The sequence below is a fragment of the Pinus tabuliformis genome, chromosome 1_1, assembly GCF_031772625.1.
Source record: "Pinus tabuliformis cultivar Carrire ecotype Pingquan chromosome 1_1, CPIR1, whole genome shotgun sequence".
NCBI lineage: Eukaryota > Viridiplantae > Streptophyta > Pinopsida > Pinales > Pinaceae > Pinus > Pinus tabuliformis.
The window spans coordinates 243629243-243648489 of NC_142297.1; the positions used below are offsets into that span (position 1 = coordinate 243629243).

The window sequence follows — 19247 nt, forward strand, 5'->3', positions numbered from 1 at the left end:
AGAATAGCCACAGACCAAAAGAAGAAACCAAAAGATGAAGACAAGGCTGCAAAATGGGAAAATAGACAAGATCAAGCACGTGGTTTGATAGGGATGTCTATTTCTCCTGATCTTAGATTCCACATTGCAGAACTTGAGACTCCTCATGAAGCATTAGAAAAACTCGCTAAAGTTTTTGGGATTAAAAATGAAATTAGAGCCCATCAACTTGAAAATGAGTTGCTTACTTTGGATCCTAATAATTTTTCTTGCATTGAAGATTTCTTGTCCAAATTCAAGACCCTTAGATATCTCTTGGAAGGTGTTAAAGTTAAGAAAGAAGATGGTAACCTTATTTATTCCATCCTTACTAAGTTGGGACCAGCCTACTCTGTATTTGTTTCCACTTTCCATTCTACAAGGGAAGCTTTCATTTGTCAAGGAAAAGACTACAAGGCCCCTTCCTTTGACTCCTTTTGTGATTCCTTAATAAGAGAACAAGAAAAACTCTTACACCTTGGTCTTCTTAATCTTGGAAACTCTTCCACGAAAGCGTTAGCCGCCCAGCAGCAACCAAATTCAAAGAATCCTAAGAAGTCATATCCTCAAAAGAATGGTCCTAAACCAACTCAGCCTCAAAATGAAAGATCATTTCAGCAAAATGATAAGACCAATAAAAACAAATGGAAGAAGACTGATAGACATTGTAACTTTTGTAATCGAGATGGCCACTTAGAATCTAAATGCTTTAAGAAGATGGAAGCCTTGGAAGCCGCAATGAAGAAACATAACATCCATGTGGAGCCTACTTCAACTTCAACTTCCGGAATGGCACTTTCTGCATGTCGTTGTCAATCATCTCAGTCTGGTTATGCATTAAATGTATCTTCTTCTTCTTCTCATTCTCATGAGTGGCTCATTGATTCTGGAGCCTCTTATCACATGGCCAAAAACCAAGTCATGTTTTCTTCTTTAAATGATTGTAACACCAAAAATATATATGTTGGTGATGATAGATCTCTTAATGTTGTAGGGACTGGAACTGTTCATCTAGACAATGGTCAATTTAATGATGTATTATGTGTTCCAACCTTATCCTGCAACCTTCTATCTGTCTATCAGATAACTCATTCAGGTGAAGGTAAAATTGTTGAATTTTCACCTCATGATGTTGTAATCAAGGATCTAAAAGATCCTAAACAGATTCTAGCTACTGGTCTTGCTGATGATTCCACTGTTGAATTTTCACCTCATGATGTTGTAATCAAGGATCTAAAAGATCCTAAACAGATTCTAGCTACTGGTCTTGCTGATGATTCCACAAGGTTGTATAAGTTTCACAACTTTGGGTCATCCAATCTTCCCTCAGTATTTGTTGCTCATAATGATGAAGTGAGCAAACTTTGGCATGAGCGATTTGGTCACTTAAACTATCGCTCCCTTCAACATCTATGTAAAGAAAATATGGTGACAGGTCTTCCTATGGTATCTTGCAGAGATGGTGTTTGTTCCGGATGTGTACTCGGAAAACATCATCGGGACAGTTTTGACAAACGTGCCTCTTGGCACGCCTCAGCCCCTTTACAGCTTGTGCACAGTGATTTATGTGGTCCTCTTCCTGTTGCTTCATTCTCTGGCTGCAAGTACTTCTTAACTTTCATTGATGATTTCTCCAGACGCACTTGGGTATACTTCTTAAAACTCAAGAGCGAAGTATTTAACACATTTTTGGCCTTCAAAGCCTTTGTTGAAAAACAATCTGGACATCAAATTCTTAAGCTAAGAACTGATAATGGTGGAGAATATGTTAAAAACACATTCATCAACTTTTGCACCGAAAATGGAATTCAAATGCAACATACTGTTCCATACACTCCACAACAAAATGGTGTAGCTGAAAGGAAAAATCGCACCTTAAAGGAAATGGCTAATTGTATGCTGCAATCTAAAGGACTCAGTCTTAGTTTTTGGGCCGAAGCAATTAATTGTGCAAATTATATAATCAATCGCACTCCTACTAAGGTTCTAGAGAATATCACTCCAGAAGAAGCTTGGAGTTCCATTAAACCAGATGTAAGTCACTTTCGTGTGTTTGGAAGTGAAGCATGGGCCCATATTCCAGATGAAAAGCATAAAGCTTTAGAACCTAAGAGTGAGAAATGTACTTTTGTTGGATATTCTGAAGATGTAAAAGGTTATAGACTTATTCCATTTAAGTCCAAAAATGTTATCATTAGAAGAGATGTAAAATTTGATGAAAATAAATCGGCCTGCGAGCCTAGTCCGGCGGATGTGCCACCTCTTCCTATCTCTTCTACTTTTGAAAACATTTCTTCTTCAGATGATGAAAGCGAGGATGATAATCCTCCCCCACCTTCTCAGGATCCTCAACTTCCAAGATGGGTCCGTGCTACTCGGGATGCAGCAGGTGATCTTGCCGGTGATCCTACAGATCAGCGACGTACACGTTCTCAGTTTGAAAGAGCCTCTTCTTTACTGGCTCAAGCTCCAGTAAATCATGATCCTGACACTTTTGCAGAAGCTTCAGGCCATCCACATTGGGAAGCAGCTATGAATGAAGAATATCATTCATTGATGACAAATGATACATGGGATCTTGTTCCTCTACCAAAGGGACGCAAACTTGTTAGATGTAAATGGGTTTACAGAACCAAGTATGGACCAGATGGGAAAGTTGATAAACATAAAGCTCGTCTCGTTGCTAAGGGCTTTTCACAGGTTGAAGGCATTGACTACACTGAAACCTTCTCCCCTGTTGCCAAAATGAACTCTATCCGCCTTGTTCTTTCCCTTGCTGCCTCTTTAAAATGGGAAGTCCATCAGATGGATGTTAAATCTGCCTTCTTGCATGGGGACTTGCAGGAAGAAATCTATATGGAACAACCCATTGGCTTCATACAAACAGACTCCAGCCTTGTTTGTCGACTTAAGAAATCCCTTTATGGCCTCAAGCAAGCTCCTCGGGCTTGGTATGCCAAAATGGATAGCTTTCTTTTAGAATCTGGCTTTTCTAGGTGTCATTCTGACAATACTGTCTACACCAAGAAAGTGGGCAACTCTCTTATCATCCTTGTTCTTTATGTTGATGATCTTATTCTTACTGGTAGTGATCCCAACCTTATAAACCATGTGAAGTCCAGCCTTAAAAAGAAATTTGAAATGACAGACTTAGGACACTTACACTATTTTCTCGGTCTTCAAGTCTTGCAATCCAAGGAGGGTATTTTCCTTTCCCAGTCCAAGTATGCTTGTGATATTCTTCGTCATTTTCACATGGAACACTGTAAGCCAGCCCCTTCTCCCTTTCAGTCTGGAGTCAAACTTTCAGTCTCTTGTACTTCTCCTGAAGTTGATGCTACCTTATACCGTCAACTTGTAGGAAAACTCTTGTATTTAACCCATACTCGTCCTGATCTTTCCTTTGTTGTTGGCCTTGTTGCTCGTTTTATGCAAAACCCCCGTGAAAGTCATTGGAAAGCAGCGAAAAGAATACTTCGTTATGTTCGAGGTACAGTACAGTTTGGGATTCATTACAGTGCCAAAGCAGCTCCTCTGTTAGTTGGTTTCACTGATTCTGATTGGGCTGGTGACCCTGATGATCGGAAGTCTACTGCCGGTTATGTCTTCACTCTTGGTTCAGGACCTATTACATGGGCTTGTAAGAAACAGGCTGCCATTTCTCTTTCGTCAGCAGAAGCAGAGTATCGTGGTGTCGTGGAAGCTAGTAAGGAAGCCTTGTGGCTTCGTCAGATCCTATCAGAGTTTGGCTTTGAGCAGCAGCATCCAACCACACTTTGGTGTGATAATCAAAGTGCCATTCAGCTATGCAAAGATCCAGTCCAGCATCAGCGCAGCAAACACATTGAACTACACATGCACTTCATCAGAAAGCTCATTCATGACCATGTTCTTGAAGTGCAATATTGTTCAACAGATGATCAGGTTGCAGACATCTTCACAAAGGCTCTCACAGAGGCGAAGTTCACTAAACTTCGATATATGCTTGGAGTTCAGGAAGTTGTCACTAAGGGGGGATAGGCTCTAGTGCCTCCTTCCTTCTCCTATTGTGTCATATTTGTAAATCCTTCAATCCTATCCCAAGTTGTTCTTAAGGGGGGATGTTAGGATATTCTGACACATAGGATATAGTTAAGTTCAACTTGGTCTAGTATAGAGTTAGGTATAGAGTTAGGTAAAGTGTCTTTCTTTACCGTTGTACATTTTGTAACTTACAATCCGACGGTCACGATATGTAGTGGTCCGACGGTTCACTCTCACCTCGGTATTACTGACACTTGATCCGTGGCTTGACACCCGATTGGTCCATGAGTTCTATTTAAAGCGCATGGAGGGTCATTGTTCGGGTAATCCGTGCATGAGAGAAGCTTATGTAAATTTTCATTCTTTGATTAATAAATTGCCTGTAGTACCCACGTTGGGACATGCCGTGGACTATTTCCCTCTTTGAGGGTTTTAACCACGTCAAAAATACTGGCGTATTGATCTGTGATCTGGTTGTGAGCGGTGTCCTTTTGGTGTTCTTTCTGAGGAACTTACCCTGTAAATTCCTACAGCATTTAAACGAATTTCAAGAGATATTAACAGGCATAAACAAACAAAATTCACTCCATGCAAAGAGAACCAAATCTGAAACACCAAGATGAACTGTCAAAACAACGAAAAGCGCACAGACCTTCAATGAACCATGTGATCTAAGTTCAAATGAAGTCAAGCAAAATCCAAACAAGCTAGAAGTGAATTGCCCAGAAGCACGGAATAACAAGCTTTAACAACTACTAGACCGGTGCGGAAAACAACCAAAAAGTTGACTGGATAATCAAAAAGCAAAACTTCCCACAGAAGGCTCGACATGCAAAGCCACTAGATGCTCTAGGGCTGGGATACAAAATCGATAGAAATAAGCAAACAACTGAAGGACAAAGGTAACAACCAGTCAAACAGAGGTCCAACACACTTCCAGAAGCCGCAAAAGATATACAAAGACAAAAATCTAGGTTTAAAGAGCTTCCAACAAACACACTGGCAAAATTCACAGGGCTGGCGCGACTGTCAGCCTGCAACTTGCGCTATCAAAGAATTGGCGCGAGTTGTTGTTGTGCAACCTGCGCCAACTGGCGTGACTGTCAGAGGAAAAAACGCGCCAACCGCGTTTGCTGGCCCAAAAAATAAATACAACAGCCCAGGGTCTGGTCAACAGTACTCAGATAGGTCTAACAGCAAGAAACAGCTTCAAAGCTGACCCAGAAAGCTCATTTATACAAATAGGCAAGAGAAAACTAACATGCAAGACAAAACTCCAAGCCGTTCGGTTCATAAACCAAACCGGAGATCGACTGAAGTGGCGTTGATCTACTCCGCTAATGCAAAGCAATAGCGTTTCAAAGGTTGCCTGGCCGTGCTTCAGACTCCGTCCAAGGTTTATGAATCAAACAACAAATAGCTCCTCCCCAGTGGAGTCGCCAAAATGTTGGAGAGGTAAATCCCCTCTGCGGACAGAGGCGATCCCACTAGCCCAAAATGGGACTAGCAACAATCAAATCACGCTACTACGCAAGTTCCTAGTTGCATATTAAAAATGGATTACGAGAACCAACCTGGAGTCCAACGCTAATGTCGAAGAAGAGTTGATATTCCTGTTCCCTTGCTCCGGCAGGTCACAATCCTTGCGATCCACGCGTATGGATACCTGCACATGCAAAGAACAAAACGAGAACAAGCATAAAATCCACTAACATACAACTATATTTCAGTCAGAAAGGAAATAAACCAAACATCATCATGATGAACAATGAGATTGGGACCATAACAGTAGTTGTTTATTAATGAATAATAAGCAGAGAAAGATACAACCAAGGTTCTGACGTTGAACCTATCCTCTGGCTGGGCGAGCAGCTATGTATGTCTTGCAATAGACCTTCTCTCTCTCAGACTTCCGGCAGCATAACCTCCCTATGCTTCAAGACTCTTACTATCACTCAAGACAAGCATAATCACAACTAGCATTACTCAAAAACTAGCTTGTCTAATGCATGAGGACAGACTTTTATAGATGGAGAGGGGAGGAAGATACAATGCACCAGGACACCCATTGTGGATTGGCATTATCTCCGAAAAGCCGCGGTGGATAGATGTCAAGGATAGATGATGACTCTCGACCTCTATCAGATGGATTTTATCCTCAAAAGACTTCGTGTTCTGAAGGGAAAAAACATATGGGTGCGCGTTTGTCAAAAATCATTACCAAACTTGGTTGGCGCGGGTGTTGTTCTAAGACAGAGTGCCAATGGTCGCACCCCCTTTTGAGGATCTCAGTGACTGGCGCGGGTAAGACACTGTGGACCCGCGCCAATGGAAAAAAGGCACTTTTCAGGGATAATTTGCAGAAGGTGTCTTTAGGGAACATGAAGCACATACTCAGGGGAACATAATGCAAGTGTTTTTAGGTTATGTCACTGCTCACAGGTCCCGGAATGCATCCTCCAATGTACGGAAACAGGGGTAACAGGGACGGTGACCAATGGTGACAAATTACTGTGTAACAGTCCCTGTCACTGGTGATGGTCTTAGGAAGACCATGTAGACTGAAGACCTCTCTGAAGAATAGCTTGGCCACCTGCGCTGCTGTGTAGTGTGCGGATATGGCGAAAAAATGTGCGTACTTTGTCAGTCGGTCAACAACGACAAAGATGCAATCCTTGCCCTGTACCATGGGCAACCCTGTGATGAAGTCCATCGAGATACACTCCCATTTCCCCTCCGGGATGGGAAGAAGCTGCAATAATCCTACGGGATGGCTCATCTCCCCCTTGTTCCTCTGGCAAACATCGCACTCCCGAACATGCTGGAGTACGTCCTCCTTGAGGCCCTTCCATGAGAACCTCACTCTAATGGCCTTGTAGGTTTTGGTAAACCCCTGATAACCGGCCAAAATCATGTGATGCCTGAAGTATCTTCTTCTTGAGCTGAGATCCCTCAGTCAAGAAGATCCGATTCCTATGGTAGATGATCTCATCGACCACCCTGTACCTATCATTTGCCACCTGCCCATCTAAAACCTCACATGCAAATCTGTTCTTGAAGTACTCTACTAAAAGTCGAGCCCTCCAGTCTACGTCCAAGCTCATAAGAGACAACGTGGTTGGTCTACGTGAAAGAGCATCTGCTACCACGTTGTTCTTACCCTTGACATACTAAATGTCAAAGTCATATGCTTGGATCTTACTGATCCACTTCTGTTGCCTCTCCTGTAGCTGTTTCTGCTCCAAAAAGAACCTGAGGCTGTTGTGATCAGTGCTCACCCTGAACCTGTTACCCACTAAATACTCCCGGAACTTGGCCAATGCATGCATGATGGCCAACGTCTCCTTGTCGTATATAGAATACAACCTCTCGTGCGGGAGGAGTTTCCGACTCTCAAAGGCTATAGGGTGACCTCCCTGCATCAATACTGCGTCGATCCCCTCTCCCGACGCATCACACTCCAAAACAAATGGCTGCGAAAAATCCGGCAATGCAAGCACTGGGCAGCTGCTCATAACCTCCTTGAGCCTATCAAAGGCTCGTTGCGCTGTATTCAACCAACTGAATGCCCCCTTCCTTGTCAGATCTATCAGGGGTGCCGCAAGCTGTGAGAAACTCTTGACGAACTTCCGGTAGTAAGTACAAATGCCAATGAACCCTCGGAGTTCTGTCACGTTCCTCGGCTCCGACCAATCTCTGATGGTGGCCCTGATCTTCTCCTCGTGGACCCTCACTCCGTCCACCCCTATGATGTGTCCCAAATATGACATCTCCGTCAACCCAAACTCACATTTGGAGAGCTTGGCATAGAACTGCTGCTCCTCCAAGATGCGCAATACTGTCTCAATGTGTTGGAGATGCTCCTCCCAAGTCCTGTTGTAAATGAGGATATCATCAAAGAACACCAACACAAACTTCCTTAAGTGACTGCAGAAGATGTGATTCATGCAAGACTGGAATGTACATGGGGCGTTGGTTAGCACGAAGGGCATCACCAAAAACTCAAAGTGCCCATAGTGACACCTGAAAGCGGTCTTGGGAATGTCCTGTTCCCTCACGCGAATCTGATGGTACCCAGATCTCAAATCAATCTTTGAGAAGAACCGTGCTCCTCTCAACTCATCCATCAACTCATCGATCTTGGGTATGGGGTACCTGTTCTTCAGTGTCTTCTTGTTCAGGGCCCTATAGTCAATGCACATCCTCAATGTGCCATCCTTCTTCTTCACCAACACCACGGAAGAAGCAAAAGGACTCGTGCTCGGCCGAATGTGCCCAAGAGCCAGCAACTCCTGAATGGCCCGCTCAATCTCATCCCGATAGGCCTTGGGATGCCTATAGGGGGTAGTAATCACTGCCTATATGCCCTGCTCAAGCTCAATGGTGTGCTCAAACCCCCGGTCCGGTGGCTGTCCCGGCGGAATCTCCCCAAACACTATGGCATACCGGTCAAGGATGGACTGTATCTCTGGGTGCACTGTCTGCCCTGTAGTCCCTGCCTCTGATGCACGCAGCTCCATTGCCCACTCTATGTCTCCCTTCCGGAAGACTGCCTCCATCTAATGAGCTAAACTAGTCTGAGGCGGATATGTGTGCTAACCTTGTATCTTCTTATGCCTCCCTGTCTTCTCATCATCCCACTCCATCTCTAGGGCCTTCCAATCTGTAGTGACCTTCCCTAGAGTGATAAGCCACTGAACACCCAGTACTACGTTGGTGTCCGGAATGTTGACCACGAAAAAGTGGTCAGTCAGTGTGTAAGTGCCCATCGTCACTGATAACTCTGGAACATAACGAGCACACACCATGGTCTGATCTCCTAGGACCAAAACTGAAAATCCATCGAAGCTCTCTGTCGGTATACCTCTCCGCTCAACCATTTGTGCATCGATGAAGTTGTGGGTTGCCCCACTGTCGACCAAAACTGATACTTGTTGGCCATGTACTGTCCCCCGTACGCGCAGCGTCAAATACTTGGGAACTCCTCGCAATGTTGCAAGGGCTCCTCCGGTAGGTGCAAAAGCTGCACCACCTGCTGCTGCTGGTGGAGGCGGCAAGGGACCCTGCACGGCATGACTATCTCCTGCCTCCACATCATCCTCCTCATCCTCTTCCCCGCTGCTCTCGGAGAAGACCTCAATAAAATGTGCTTTGCTAGCAGCACATCTATGTCCCGGTGCCCACGGCTCCTGACAGGTAAAGCACAACCGCTTCTTCTTCAACTCCCTCCCGGTGTCATCATCAATTTGTGCTCGTCCTGGATTCCCCTTCGGAGGCAGAATCCTCACATCCTTCCCCTTAGGCTGGAAAGCCTGTCTCTGGGGTAAGGTGTCCGGGTCCTGGGTAAGGCATCCTGTAAGTCCCGAGTCCTACTAATAACATCCTAGAGTGTGGCTGGTCTAGTGGATCTGACTAGACCCCAAAGTGGCTCTGCTAAACCCTCAACAAACATGTAGATCCTCCGTGCCGTGGATAGATCTGGCACCATCACTGAAACCCTCAAGAAGTCTGTAATGTAGGTCTCTAGGCTCCTGGTCTATTTGAGCCTTGTCAGCTCAACAAAGTGTTGTTCCGGATCCCTCCGATCAAACCTCTCCATCAATCTCCTGGTGAACTCGGCATACGTCATCACTGTGGAATGTCCGAGTGTAACCATCCCATGGAACCACCAATCCTGGGCCTCACCATCCAAATGTAATGTCGCCACCTTGATGGCCTCTGCCTCCGACATCTGGTTAAGCTGGAAATAGATGTCCAACTTCTCCACCCAAGACCTTGCCGAACTGTTTGATGAACCATCAAACGTAGGCAAGTGGAATCTACTAGCTGTGCAGTGGGTGTCTCCATCGTGATAATGCCGGTGTCCTCTATGATGGTCGCGGGGTCTACTATCCCGTTGGAGCTGAACAAAGTCGCTAAATGAGAGAGCGTCCCTGAACTCCTGCCCATAGGCCTGGTATTCTGCAAAATAATCACCCATGTGACCGGGCTCTGCCTCCTGCTGGGCTCTAACCCCCATGTCTACTCCTAAGAAAGTGGGCATGGGAGAGCATGTAGGGGCATGTGAGGCCATCTGCTGAGTAGTGTCACGCTGAGTGGCACCCTGCTCTGGAAAATGGTGGGATGTACCCGATCCCTCACCAACCTGGAAAACTCGTGGGTTCTCACGCTGTCTAGCCTCTACTGCCGTGAATTTCTGCCCCATCACCTCGATCTGCCTCGACAAATCCTGCACTGATTTGAGGAGCATGTCCGCAAATCTCTTTCGTCCTCATCTGCCATTGGATCCTCCTGCTCTGCGTCCACCACAGGCTCCTTCTGTTCTGCACCCACCACAAGCTCCTCCTGTTCTGCGTCCACCACCGGAACACAGTCTCCCTCTCCGTAGGTGTTCTCCAACCTACGCCCAGTGTCTCTGTATCTCCTACCTCTGTAATAGATGTAGGGCTTTTCTCCCAGTGTCATAGATTGCTAGCTCCACAGGCTCAACCAGATCTATGCTCTGATACCACTGTAATATCCCTTTTCCGGGATAACCCTCAAACCCAATTGAACTCCAACTAAATACGTACAAATGATATAGTAACTGGGAAGCTCAACGTGATAAAAATAACAGTGGTGCAACATATAATAATGTAAACATGAAATATAAGCAGATACTCAAGAAATGCAGAGAGAAATGCTAAGCCATTTTATTATACTGAGTAATGGAATGAGTACAGGAGGTGATCAGAAAGATGGCACCTCGACTTGCACAAGGCAAGTGAAGAAATACACTCAGAACAATAAAGGAATGGCCTCTCTCTGAATTGCGTCCAAACGGTTGGAGAACTGCCATGTTGTTTCTATTGCTGGAAATCAAATGAGGATTTGGGGTTGTTCCCCTCCTCAGAAAATGTTGAAACTCTGGAATCAAACTCTACTCAAGAAACCCAGAAAAACCCAGAAAGCTTTTCTAAAATAGCCGACCCCCGAAAATCACCCCTTGGGGATCTACGCTGTCCCTCAAGGCTCTGTGCTGCCACTGAATAGAATCCTCCAAAACTCAGCCCGAAACTCTGCCAAAATCCTCCAATATGCAAGAGTTGATCCCTTGCTCAATCTCCCAACTCAAATCCCCCAATCCGGAACTCCCACCAAAAGAACTGCGTCCCTCTCTCTCAAGACTGCGCAGTCCTCAAATGCTCAGCTCTTCCACAACGCCAAAGATCAATCCTACTGCAAAAGACTACTGAAAACTACCTTGCCCGAGTAGGCACTCGAAGTCCCCCGGGGCTAAAGGTGAGATCTCCGAACGGAGACACTCAATGCACTAAACAGTGCTGCAGACAGGCTAAACAGCCAGCGTGTTCCAAGTCGAAGTGACTAGCTCAAATGCACATAATCGAATGCCAAAATGAGACTCCTCTCTCCTTTATAACGTTGGGCTCTCTCAATCCCAAGGGTCACCTCCTCCAACGTAGTCCCTCTCTTGCCACGTGTTCCTTTCCATTTGCACAGTCCCTCCAAGTGTCTGCGTGGGCCCCATCTCTGTGTGGTCCTTTGGCCCCCTTGGCTCCCCTTTAAGTCACAACGTTGTGCTACTAAGGAGTGACTTTATTCTAAAAATGAGTTATGTCCCCCTTTCCTCACCTTTTTATTTATAAATAACTATATAAAGCAAAATTGAGCAAAATCGAATATTCCAATTAGCCATGGCTAATTAGAGATATTACAGTGGCTGCTCCAGTTCCACTGCAACCTCAATAGGAACCCACTCATGTTGCGAAAGCATCCGAACAGGGGAGCAAAGCCAAGAAGGAACCTAAGGACAAGGCTCCCCAAGCACCTCCCGCTCCCAAGGCTCCAAAGTCGACACCTCTGTGCGCTTTGTGTAATGTTGTTGGGCATGCCACCAATAATTGTCCTGAACTTCCTCGTCTCAAACCTTTGGTTCATGAAACATTTCCTAAGTCTAATATCCCTGAGGTCCAAGTTACCTTACCGGATTCAGCCAAGAGACTTAAAACGTTGCGCACAAATCACCCTTGTGCCTTGTGCAATCATTATGGTCACTATTCCCATTGTTTCCCTCGTCTCAACAAATTTTGGGATTGCCTCCATGTGCTCGTGAATTCGAGGCCACCCGTAGTGGATCATCTACTCCTCTACTTGTGGATTCTAGTACCACTAGTACACCAGAACAAGGGGACTCTGGTCCCACCATCGTGATCCCTCCCCCCGATGTCGAGATGACGAACTCCACGGTCCATATCCTTTACCTATCATCATCCTTGACTTCCTCGCATGAAAACCTTTCTAAGGTTTTTGCGCGTGCTTCTATCGAACCTCCTTCGTCGGAAACCCAAGTCTCAACATTGGTATATTTTCCATCTACTAGCTTGTCGTCTCCCATTTTAGATGATGTGTATGATGCACCAAGTACCGCTACCACATCATGTAGTCAATCTTCTTCCTGTCTGCTCATCTTCCATTCTGATGAGGACATCATGGAAACTATGTCTACCCCTGATTACCCTTGGGATGATATGCACCATCGTGCATACTTCCTGTCGGAGCAGTGTCACGACCACTATGTTGTAGACTTCATCCATGGTGATGTCGAGTGGTTTAGACATCCCATCCCTGCCCCAGATGCTTTCGAATCGTTATCACTAGGACCTTATATCATTCGTAAGGACTTAGGCAAGGGGGCATATCTTCTGGAGGATTTTGAAGGCCAACTCAGAAAAGGAGACTTTCATCAGTTAGTTGGTCTTGCCCCCTCCGTCACTATCCTCTTTCGATTCAGCGCCATTGGTCTCTCTCTCTCTCTCTCTCTCTCTCTCTCTCTGACTCCCCTTCGATCTCTAGTGATTGTGCCCTTACAATGTACTTCGGTCATACGTTTTGCTCCTAATGTATCATCCAGCCATAATTTACTAAATGGATCGAAGTACACCATAGTAAAATTGCTTTCACTATAAGAAATTACTTAATAAACCACATTTGTTAAGTTATTTCTGGTTAAACCCATGAAGAATAATTAAATAAATCACTATTTATTTAATTATCTTCTAGGAATAATTAATTAAACCATTGTTTAACTAATATTCCTTGTCATATTTGACCCAGTTATGAGAAATAAATAGATAAATCATTAATTATCTTATTTTTCTCTAGGAATAATTAATTAATTACTAATTAGCTATTATTTTTTTTCAAGTTTGACTAAATCCCCTAGGAATACTTAAATAAATCATTATTTGTTTATTATTCCTTAACCAACCATATTCCTTGAGATGATAAATAAATCATTTATTTATTTATTATTTCTAAATAAAACAATTTAAATACTTTTTGCCTCCAACCAAATATAATAAAATGTTCCAAATAGTTAATTTTAGAATTTGGTTAATAATATTTTATTATTTTCCATTATTCGAGAATAACCTAATATTTTGTTATAAATTGAAAGGTTTTACATCCATTCTTCACTTTTGATCATATTCATTGTTGCATGCATTGTTGCCGCTCTAATTATTATCATTGTTGCTCACCATTTTCTTTTCCATTTGAGTTCTCATTGAACTCAAACATTTTGTATGTTGGGTTTTACACATTATAAAGGAGAGAGACTCTACAAAAAGCTAAAGGCATTGAAAATAGCCAAGAACCCATCCCATAAAGGGCACTGGTAACATTATTTGTTCCTTTCACAGGTGTCATCTAATAAAATATATTCTTTATATATCTGGTTTCCATTGGATTATTGGAGTTACTTGCGCTTATTTTCTTATTCCATTTTGTTGTTTAACTATTTTTGTTGCATAAATCAGGGCTTTGGCAGGTTTTGTTTCTATCATTTGCTGCAAATCCACACTGTTTGACATCCATTTTTACTGTTTAGGTTGTTTGTCATCCACAGTCTAAAGTGGTTTCTTTTCGTACACTCTCGATAAGAAAACACCCCAACACAACTCAACTTCTCGACGAAAAAACATTAGTAGACTAGAATTAAATTTAATAATTAATACCTCTTCTGGATCAGAGATATGGAGTTGAATGTGTAATTTGTAGAAGACATCAATGTATGCTTGCATTGATTGATTCGGTAGTTGTCAGAGTTGCAACCATTTGGCAAGGAGATTATGGAAATATCACGGGGGGTAAAAACGTGCCCTTAAGGCTTGGCAAAAGTCATCCAAGATGTGAGATGTGTGGATTTGGTCTCGGCTTGGTCTCTGAGTTCAACAACCAAGGATATATTCTCGAGTTGAGTATCCCACCATGTTTGCGCCAGGCCCTCCAACTGTAGACTGGCGATTTGAAGCTTAATGTCCTCTTCCATCGTGGGACATGTTTTGAAAAAGATAGAGACTACGAAGCTAAAAATCGACGGCCTCTCCATTCATTTGGCCTAAAAATTCGGGCAATTGAAAGCGTGTGTCCCACTGTCTCTGTTGTTGCAACATAATTAGCTCTTGAATAGCCATGGCTAAATCATGGACTTGTGAGTCCTCGGTTGAGGGTTCTCAACGGGGCGGCATGATTTTTATCCACTAAAGGGATTGAAAGGTACCTCAAGCGACAATCTATGATGGGAATCTGAAGCAAAGAGGGCACACTAAGAAGGGTGTTGAATTGTTAAGCCACAAATCCCCAAAAAAAATCTTTGAACAAGTAGATGGCTTCCAAGATCTTATGCTCTGATACCAATTGATGTAGATCTAAAAAGATTCAGAAAATGAGAGAATAACACAAATGTTCCTGAAAACAATACCATCATCTTATTATGAGGGAGAGATGAGCATTTTATAAACAACGCAAACATTCTCCTTATGCGTTTTTAATTACAAAATATATGAGATAAAAATCAATTACATTATTAAATAAAACAACTATAGAGATGTTTCCATCTTTACTAGTTTTGTTTCCTTCTTTTTTAGTTTTAGAGGTTTCCTTATTGTCCAGATGTTTCTGATTGGTGAGCTTTTCTTGGTTGCCCACCATCTAACTTACATTTGACTCTTGAGCTGACTCGGGGTTATGCTTCAACGCTGAGTACGACACACATAAGCTGCCTTGACTTGGTTTCCTCAAAGAACAAAATCAAACTCCGGAGCTGACTCAGACTCCGTAAAGTCTGGTAACACAAGTCTCGCATTGACTGTTACACTGATCTGTGTCAATGGAGTTTGAGCCCTCGCACAAAACAAATGAGACAACGACTATTCCGTCAAAATAAACTACTTTTTGGACAAGCTCGCAGTACGATTCAAGACCACTACGAACTGATAGATGATTTAGACCAAGCAAAGGCTTATTTCTCCACCGCTTCAGACAGAAACCTGTTAGAGATCTTCAGTAATCAATATACTATTCAAATTTAGCAAATCACTACCTTCCCTAACATTGCCAAAAGTTGCTCAAATTCCGTCAAGAAAATTTACAGAACCTGCACTACCCCTATTCACAAGAAAAAACTAATCCTCCGGTTTCGATTTGAGTTCTATTATTTTTCGCCATGCGGAGGACTCGAGTTCACTTTGTATTGATTGAGTTGGACACGGCAAAAGTAAATCTCCTCGAAACCCTTCGTTAACATTGAAATTATAAATTCAGCGCTTTCTCTGGACATCATCCCGTGTATATTGGAGATTTCCGTCCGTAAACGAATGGTGTTGTCTACCGAGCCCACGATTTTGTCCGGAATTTTTTTGGGTCAGAATCCAGCAATTTTTTTATTACAAAATCTTAAATATTTAGTGTTTTAATTACGATTTTAAAACTAGAAATATATTTAGAATTATCAAAAACCTATGGAACACCCCCAAAATTCACAACTTAACCACTGTAACTTACTTTTAAGAAATTCCAACCTAATTTAACCCAATATTTGCCAAAAAAAACAACTATTTCAGGCGAAAATGTCGCCTGTTTAGCCTACGCGCTAAAGGAATTGCAGTGGAGCAAATTGGATCAGTTTACATTACAGAACGAAAAAAGCGAAGTACTTAAATCTCGGAAAACAATGCAGAGTACCTTCTTCACGAGATTGCTGTCGCATAAAGGAAAATATCGCTAATTCCCGTCGAAAACGGTGCCAATTGTGACGTAGCTAAGGATCTGGAGTGCATACACCAAGAATCGGAGTATCAGAGATCGCCGGAAATTTGTCCGTAGACCACTCGATGAAGTACAAAAAAGCTGAAAGTGATCGAGGAAAGAGCTAGAAATATCTGGATCTACGTAAAAGTGGACGTATATACGTATATGGGATCGATACATACGATGCTTCTACCATACGGGCTTATATGTACGTTGAGGCGTCACCGTCGGGCGTATATGTACGTTGAGGTGTCACTGTCCGTCACAGGCGGCCAGTCAATGCCCAGTCCACGAGGGTGCGGCTACCATTAAAGGCGTGTGATAAAAGGCAACCATATGCCTTTTTCCCGATTTACCTTTGGCGGAATTTAATGATGCAATTTTTAAAGTTAATTATTACATTTACAAGGCGGGAAATTTACATCGAGTATATCATTACGTGATTAATTTATATTATATATTTAATGTTTTAATTTAATGTTAGTCAATTAAAATAGTTTTTAAAGAATCCCATCATTCTTTATGGTTGTACTTTTAGTATTTTTTAATACTCTTTTAAATAAAATTAGTTTAGTTTTTGAAAATTTAATGGAGTGATAGGAGCCATAGGGGTTATTCTTAATTTTGATTAAAAAAATTTGAAATTGAGTATAGTTGGGGTCAGGGAATTATGTAAATAATGCGGTAGATTATTTCAAAGGTTTATTTTGGCGGAAGAAGCAAATATCGAAGATTTGGTGGTATTGGAAGATTCTCACTTAGTTATCCATCACCTTGTTCATGGATCTTTGTCTAAAGATTGCAAGTTGTGAAGCATTATTGATCGAATCAAGAATATGAAATTAGCCTTCTCTACTATTAGCTTCTTTCATGTGTTGAGAATAAGCAATTTTATTGCAAAATCTAATATTAGCCTTCTCTGTTATTAGCTTCTTTCATATGTTGAGAATAAGCAATTTTATACCAAATATTTTCCGAACGTGTTTCGAACTACTTACTATAGTTCATCATTAGGACATAAATGGATAGTGGAACTAGAGAACTATAAATAGTAGAGATGCAATGGCTTAATCCCAACAGTGAAAAAATTGAAAATTATTATCTTATTAAATTATTAAAAACTATTATCCATTTGTGTTCTGATGATGAACCACAATAAGTGGTTCAAAACGCGTCGACTTAAAAATCGATATGTGATTTCATCCATAAAAAATTTGGAATAAATCATGAATCACAAAACCCTACATTCTGAGATTTTGTACCTACACAGAAGGGAAGTTTCCAACAAAGTTCATTAGTTTGAACGAACATGATTAAGGGTTTCAAAGAAGATAGTTGATCTGACGTTTCTCCAGCTATGTAAATAATAGTTTTTAATTTTTTTACCATTGGGATTGAGTCATTGCATCTCTACTATTTATTAGTTATTTAGTTCAACTATCCCTTTATGTTTTGATGATGAACCATAGTAAGTGGTTTGAAACGCGTCAACTTAAAAGTGGATATGTGATTTCGTCTGAAAAAATATTTGGTATAAATCATGAAATACAGTGTAGATTTTTATTGTAGATTCAATAGCTTATGTGATATGCTAAAACACAAGACAAGAATATACTCTAGTCTTTAGAAGAAACCAAATTTGATCGATGAAAACAATAAGCAGTAAAGGAAGAATATCAATCGCACATAACCCAATATTTCTCTTGGGAAAGCAACTGCTAAAAACCCCAACTATCTATATTGCATTAACCAGAAGATCTGAGAAGAAAATACAATGTTTGTTCAACCCGAACGATTCTTGCACTAATACAATCTCTCTCTCTGCCTCACAAGCCAGCTCAAGCCAACACTTGGCCAATTTTGTTGCCTGCCAGGCCCCTACTTCCTTACGCAATTCCAGAGAAAATTAGCCCATATTTAATTGGAAAATCCACTCTCCATAACTGCGCATTCTATCCATAGGCCCTCAACTGATTGCATGCACCATCTGTACAACTCGGAAAATTATACAATTGATAGTACATTGTCCCTGAACTCTAATCTCAACTAGGTCTTCCTCTGAACTTACATGCATGAGTTATTTATGAGTGAATCTTCAGTTAATTGGTGTGGCATTGAGAATGCATTGGTGCCCTTCCCCACTACTAGAGCTCCTACTAGTTACTCCAATAGTTAGAACTTGTTTAACTGATTATAACTCAGTTAGACTGAGTTATCTAATTACAACTTAAAAGAACTCAACTTGGGCCCATAAAATTTAGGGATCACTCTACATGACTCTAGATAGCCTTCCAACTTGAATTTCCTAAGTCAATTAAGTCAATTTAACTTAATTAACTATTACAAGTTGCTATGAGAATAGAATTTCAATTTAATTCACAACTTAATTCAAGGACAAAATAAATTGAATTTCTTATTGCTATTTTTAACGCACAGAAGCTTACATTATGAGAATAAGTAATTTTGTTGCAAATTATCTCACCATTAGAGTTGTAAACTTGGACACAAGAGTCCTAATGAGAAATGGTATTCCTTCCCTCACAATTATTCCTTAACAATGGGTCTGCTATGCAGTGTAAATTTTGTCTATATCTACAAGTTTTTTGGAGAACTTACACCTCCAAAGACCTTGTGTCCTTTAGGATAGTAAAATGGCTAATAGATATTGAGAATAAAGATCATTGTTAGGTTATGGGTATAGCTAGCCTCGAAGGAGTTTCATTGTACTCACCTATTGTATAGGGCGTGACTAGACGTGGATTTTGATTATAGAGACCATCTCTATACATTTTTTTTTTGGAATACAACCATAAGTAGATAAACATTAGAAACTCAAAGATATTAAGGAATTTACATCAAACATCCATGAATTACAATACATTCCACATATCATCGGTTTTATATTCTATTAACCATAGGCACAACAAAATCATATAACAAAACATCATAAATACCACAGATATTGTTCACCCGGAGAGGAGATTTGATTTTGGCCTTGCCGCTACTTACTCTCCCTTGTTGTCGCTCGCCTCCAAGTGTGAACGTCGATGTGCCCTAACTTAATTTTGTGACCCGCTGGTTGACCTCCCAACCTACTCCTTGGTTACTCTTCTTCC

General features: G+C 41.8%; 1 long non-coding RNA gene across 1 annotated transcript in view; it reads right to left on the minus strand.

The window, feature by feature from the left end:
* Positions 1 to 16407, minus strand: part of LOC149212433 (uncharacterized) — an 80983-nt gene extending 64576 nt beyond the window's left edge. Inside the window, exon 1 of the long non-coding RNA XR_016250769.1 lies at positions 16066 to 16407. This is a non-coding gene — a long non-coding RNA (uncharacterized LOC149212433). The remainder of the gene's footprint in view (positions 1 to 16065) is intronic.
* Between the last annotated feature and the right edge of the window lie 2840 nt (positions 16408 to 19247).